Below are 6,000 nucleotides of genomic sequence, written 5' to 3' on the forward strand. Positions count from 1 at the left end.
GAGTTTTCTGAGGTTCATGACAGGGACTATCCAACATCCAATATCGGACGCCCTAAATCTTTGTGTTTGATAGACGAGTTCTTTCTAGTGTTGATGTGTCTTAGACTTGGACTCCTAGTTGTTGATTTATCAAAGCGATTTCATATTTCCAGAAGCTGCTGTGCTGATGTCATTAATAGATGGATTGATATTTTGTACAACAATTTATCCTTCCTAGTTGTCTGACCATCAATGGATACTATTAATACAACTATGCCTCAAGGTTTTAAAGATCTGTATCCAAATACAAGGGTTGTTATAGATTGTACAGAATTATTTACAGAAAAACCCCACTCTATTGGTAAACAGTCACAAATGTACAGTCATTATAAAAGTCACATAACATTTAAAGCGCTTGTTGGTGTCACTCCAAATGGTGTTGTTAGCTTTGTCTCTGACTTGTGGTCAGGAGCTATAAGTGACCAGCAAATAACAGTAGAATCAGGACTTTTAGATTTGTGTGATGTAGGTGATGCAATCATGGCGGATAAGGGATTTACAATCTCAGACTTGACAACACCAAAAGGTATACTCCTAATAATTCCACCAAAGAAACATAAGAGAAAACAGCTGACTGCTGTAGAAATTGAACAAACTAGGAGAATAGTGAACTTGAGAATCCATGTTGAAAGGCACATGGAACGTGTCAAGAATTTCAGAATTTTGCAGGGTATAATTCCAATTACAATTTCAAAATCTGTAAACAAAATCTGGAAAATTTGTAATGCTATGACTACTCTGCTTCCCCCTCTTAATCCTCATGACCAAGAAATTGATGACAATTACTTCTTTGATGACAGTTCCTTGCTTGCTCTGTAATTAGTAGGATTAGCAAAATCTTATTGCAGCTCCAGATGTGAATGGTCACATGATATTTTCTGCTATATTTAAACTTAATAATCATGGTATCATGATAACAATTTTGTATTGAAAACATTGAGCCAAATAAGTCTATTTTTGTCCAATATGACTATTGACATGACCACCTACTGGTTGTCTATTTTTGTTTTACTTATTGAATCAAAGCATTGATATAAAAATCCTGACTCTTAATATAAGTAGATAAACAATTTCATGTTTTAGCTGTGACAGCAGGATCATAGTCCCATGGTTCTAATTTTTGTAACAATAACTAAAAATGAAAGAAATAAACGCTTGATGATTTTCTTTAATCATGTTGTCCATGTTGTCATTTCAAGACGTTACAGAAAATATGTTATGGCTTAATAGAATGGTTCAAGAATTACAAGGAGAAGAAGATATCCTATGTCTAAGCGACATACTATCTGAATGGTCAGTCGCCGTGAATGCGGCGTTAAGTAACAATTCACCCACTGAATGGTAAGTATCTATGACTATCAAAGAAAGATATGATATGGTATTGAGTGAAACATTGAATTGACTGAGTGAGCATAGGGTAAAACAACTGGTAAGATGGTAGTACAACCGTCAGTCTAATACAGTAAAACACCTCGCTGGACACGTAGGGTATATTTTTCAGGAATAATGGCTGACAGATAGAAACTGCGAAGCCTTGTGACCATCTGATGCCACTTGTTCTCGTCAAATGTAATCCTTTCAATAGATATCCCTTTGAGAGTCCACACCACAAAATCACACCAAGGTCTTTTGGTCAAGGCCATCTGTCCTTGTACTTGAAAGTAGTATGCATGGTTTTCTTTTAGAGTCACATTATTGTCCACAATATGGCAGAAGAAATTTGTATTTGATGCAGCCTCTTCTGGTGTTAGATCTCTGAAAACAGATGGACATTTAATCTCTACTAACTTGTAAGCCATGTTGATTACTACATGTACTACAATCTGTGCATGACACAATTCCATCAGGGCTAGTTGCAAGGTAAGGGTAGTCTGTATTCACAATTAGTCCACACTGAGACACTTTCAACTGTGGATGAAGACCTGCCATTTTGTTGATATACTGCCGCCTTGCTGCCGATTCATGTGAAAGTCCCCATCTGGTATGTCTGTTACCAAATTCGCCCCGATATCCCATAAGGTCACATACAAGTCTATCTGGAGCTGTAGATGTCTGTCGGTTAAATACTTTGCCAAACTGTGAACTTGTTATCCTTTCCAATCTGGCTTCCTTCCAAAACTTTGTTTTATGTTGTCCTCTTGTCATTCTCTCTATTGACCTCACATCCTTTTCTGACACTTTCATGGAATCAAAATAATTTTGAAAGGTAGTTTGACAGGTTGGCGATTTAATATCAACATAGTCAGGAATACAACCATCAATGCATGGTATTTTTGGAAGTTCTGGCATAGGTTCAGGAGCTTGAGTAACAGTAGTTGTATTAACAACATATCCACATTTACTTTTTGTTTCATGACCAATTAACTTCTTATTAAATCTTGTGAGATTTATTGTTGTCTGTGGCTTGTTGCTGTTGGGACACATTGATCTTTTGTTGATTGTTCCATTCTGTATTCTGACAGTACCTTGTGTAGTCCCGGTACCTTTTTGTTGACTCTTCCTGCCACTTGACATCAGGTTCAAGTCATCCGATTTCATTGGATCCAACTTCCTTTTTCTGGGAATTTTCCACTTGCACTCAACTGATGTGCATGAAAGCAAACCATCCTTTTTCTTCTGACTAATGTCTGCAAGGGCATGAAGCAGGGCTGATACATGATTACAAGCCTCCCCGGCACTGCAAAAACAAAATTAGTTATATTTATTACTATTATTTGGACTCTAGCTTTAATATTATGAAATAACGATCAAATGCATATAAAATGACACAGTCATGTTTCTTCTATTTCACCCTAAATAATTATTATTTTTAATGTAATCAGCTAAAGATGTCACATATTAATAAGGAACAATATCAATAATCTGTTTATTTATTTAAATTAACAAAAGTGAATGAGAGGTCCCACAAAGGAAGAGATTTTAAAATGTATCAATTACTTTGCTGGTATTTGGAATTAATAATTTAGATATCTTTTGATCAAACTTAATATTTGGAACATATTTTCTTTGAAAAGGTTTTTAAACGTTTTGTTTGTAAAAAAACAGCGATCTAGATATAGATGACACGACTGTAGTTATATTAATGCAAAGTCTACATACCCAGCTGCACAAGTACAATTTGCTGAATGAACACGACCTGTTACTTTTGAGAGACTTGCTCAAACTTCGTGATCGGGGCTTTTCTTAGGATCCGCTGTTGGTAGTGATGGTATGACACGACATCTGACAAACATATGGTCACAGTCGTGATGGATGTTGTGTAGAGCTACGCCGTGAACGTGAACTTCTTGGTAAAACACCACTGCCTTCATTTGTCGTTTAGCCATCATGGGTTTCGTGTCTGAAGTCCTATGGTTGCTAAGTACCATATAATTGTAGATTTCCTTCTCTGAGAATTCCGGCAATGATTCAACAGCATCGTTCCATCCAATCATTAATGTAGTGGGGTCTGGCATTCGATATCCGCTGGGTGTGACGAGCTTCCGTTGCATACATATAACGCCTGTACTGGGTTGTACTAAGGTGGTTGCATCCAAACGAAGTGCCTTCGCCCCTCTTGCTCGCGCTAAAACTTGTGCTCTTACCCCAGTCACCTTTTGATTTCGTTCCCGTAGGTATTCACGCAATTCTTTAACTGTCATTTGATGGAATTCATCATCAACGTCAATATTGTTATTTGCCGCCATTTTGAAGGTTTACTCGGCGGAAGTGAACGTGAAAAGGGGACATCACTCTAATTTTCTTTGCAAAGGGACATAACAACACTTTTCGGAAAGTCGAAATAGCGCAACGTGAGCGGAAAGGATTAACACGTGACAACTGCACGTGAATCAGACAGATTTAGAGTAACCTCCCTTTCCCTATAAAATGAAACCCGGCAGTTGATAATTGAATTTTATTATTATACTGAAGATGTAATAAAATTATTTATATATAACGTTCATCTTCATTCACTTACGCTGAATGATGACATAGTGACAATAGTTTTACGCCGATTTTAGCTCAGTTTCTATCAATATCACGGCGGAGGGCATCACAAATAGGCTTCACACATTTTAACCATGTAGAGAATCGAAACTGCCGGGCGAACGGTATAACCACTAAGCTATGCCACCGCCAATAGTTTCAATAAGGAAGAGCATGTGGTGTTCATTTCGATTCGGCACTCGTGAAGAGCAACCTCCTCGTGGTGAGTGCTGGGTAGCGCTAATAGCTCCTCCCCCGTGTGGAACCGAGGTAGAATATTTCCACAGCACCCCATTGCTGGTCGTAAGAGGCGACCAAAGTGGGCAGCCCGTTTGCCGTGGGTTGCGTCCCTGTGTCGGCGGAGGACGGGAGTCTGGTAGTTGAGGGCACTGGTTCCTGGAACTGTGTTCCTTTGCCCAACACACTACTTTGACCCTTACTTCGCCTAGACGGGTGGTAAGATGGGCCCGGTCTTATCAATTGGCTGGTCATGCCAGGCCCTGTGCGTAATATTGTTTCTGCACACCTGTGTTGTATTATATTGTATATTTTGGTCTTGGCCATGCATACTTTGTATGAATTTACAATTTTTGATGGAATATATTGCCTAGAGTCTTACGCCAGAAGGCGGTGGCTCATGGGCCAATCTGGTGATGTTGACCTCTGTATTCTGTATGTCTCCAGTTTCTTGTCATGTATTGAACCTGCCTGGCACTACATCTGGTAGATAAATATAGCTATTCATGTCATATTTGCTGGAGTATCACACCCCTGTAGCCCTGGTTTTTTGCATTTTGGATATCCAATGCATTAAGACACCGTCCTTGTTGACACTCGATGGTGGGTGGGGAGCAGGGGTGCAGAACCACTTTCTCTCATTATGTCTACAAAATACCCTGGTTCAAAAAGAAAACACATAGATGCCAGCTCTTCTGATGAAGAAACTGCTATACAAATAGATTCCTGGGCTCGATTCATTGTAATCGAAGCATCAGATCACCAACCCTTAAAATTAAACCCGTTTGCCATTTCCAAGGCCATCAATGGTTGTTGTGGAAAAGTTGAAAATGTCTCCCGTCTGCGTAATGGCTCCATATTAGTAGAGTGTGCAAGAAGACAGCAATCTCTGAACCAGCTCTCACTCAGCCAATTTGCAAATGTAGAGGTTGTTGTTTCGGCTCACAGAACGCTGAACTCGTGTCAGGGAATTGTAAGAGACAGAGCCCGATGTCTATCTGACATGAGCGAAGACGAGATTGTGACTGAACTGTCTACACAAGGTGTAACAGCTGTCAAGCGCTTCACACGAAAACAAGATGAACAAATTATAAAGACTCACACTTATCTGTTTACTGTTTCTCTTTCGAAAATTCCACCATCTATCAAAGCTGGATATTTTAACATCGGAGTGGAGGTTTATGTACCAAACCCACTCCGATGTTACAAATGTCAACATTTTGGGCATGGCGCTAAGACCTGCACTTTCAGTACTATCTGTGCCCGCTGCAGTGGGTCACATGAGAGTACTGAGTGCACAGCTGCCATAAAATGTGCCAATTGCAAGGGGGACCATCTGGCCTCAGCTAAACTCTGTCCAGCATTTCTTCTCCAGTCCCAAGTGTTAAAAATCAAACACACCAACAATATATCTTTTCATGAAGCAAAAAAATTAGTTCAGTCACAGTCTCAAATTACCTCAGTCAAATCTTATGCTGCCGCAGCAACTATCACTCCTATTGTCAAAGCAGCCACAGTATCTGTAGGATGCCAAACCACCATCTCTTGGGTTGGTAATCAGCAGATGTTAAATGACTCTCCGGCTCAATCGTCTCCAAATACAACAACAACATCAGCATCGCAGACGGAACTAGTTGCATCTTCAAAAACATCACAATCAGATTCATCTCCTATTAATGGCGACATACCTTTAACAAAAACAGAAAAAAAGAAACTGAAAAAAACGGCGAGGGCCCTCCAACACTTGGAGGTGCCTTC

At 39.5% G+C, this 6,000-nt stretch overlaps 1 pseudogene; it reads right to left on the reverse strand.

Annotated features, from left to right (window-relative positions):
* Nucleotides 1-1,189: 1,189 nt before the first annotated feature.
* LOC125381651 lies at nucleotides 1,190-2,462 on the reverse strand (annotated as a pseudogene).
* Between the last annotated feature and the right edge of the window lie 3,538 nt (nucleotides 2,463-6,000).

Source organism: Haliotis rufescens, unplaced genomic scaffold (genome assembly GCF_023055435.1).
Source record: "Haliotis rufescens isolate VD_foot unplaced genomic scaffold, xgHalRufe1.0.p SCAF_19, whole genome shotgun sequence".
Taxonomy (NCBI): Eukaryota; Metazoa; Mollusca; class Gastropoda; order Lepetellida; family Haliotidae; genus Haliotis; species Haliotis rufescens.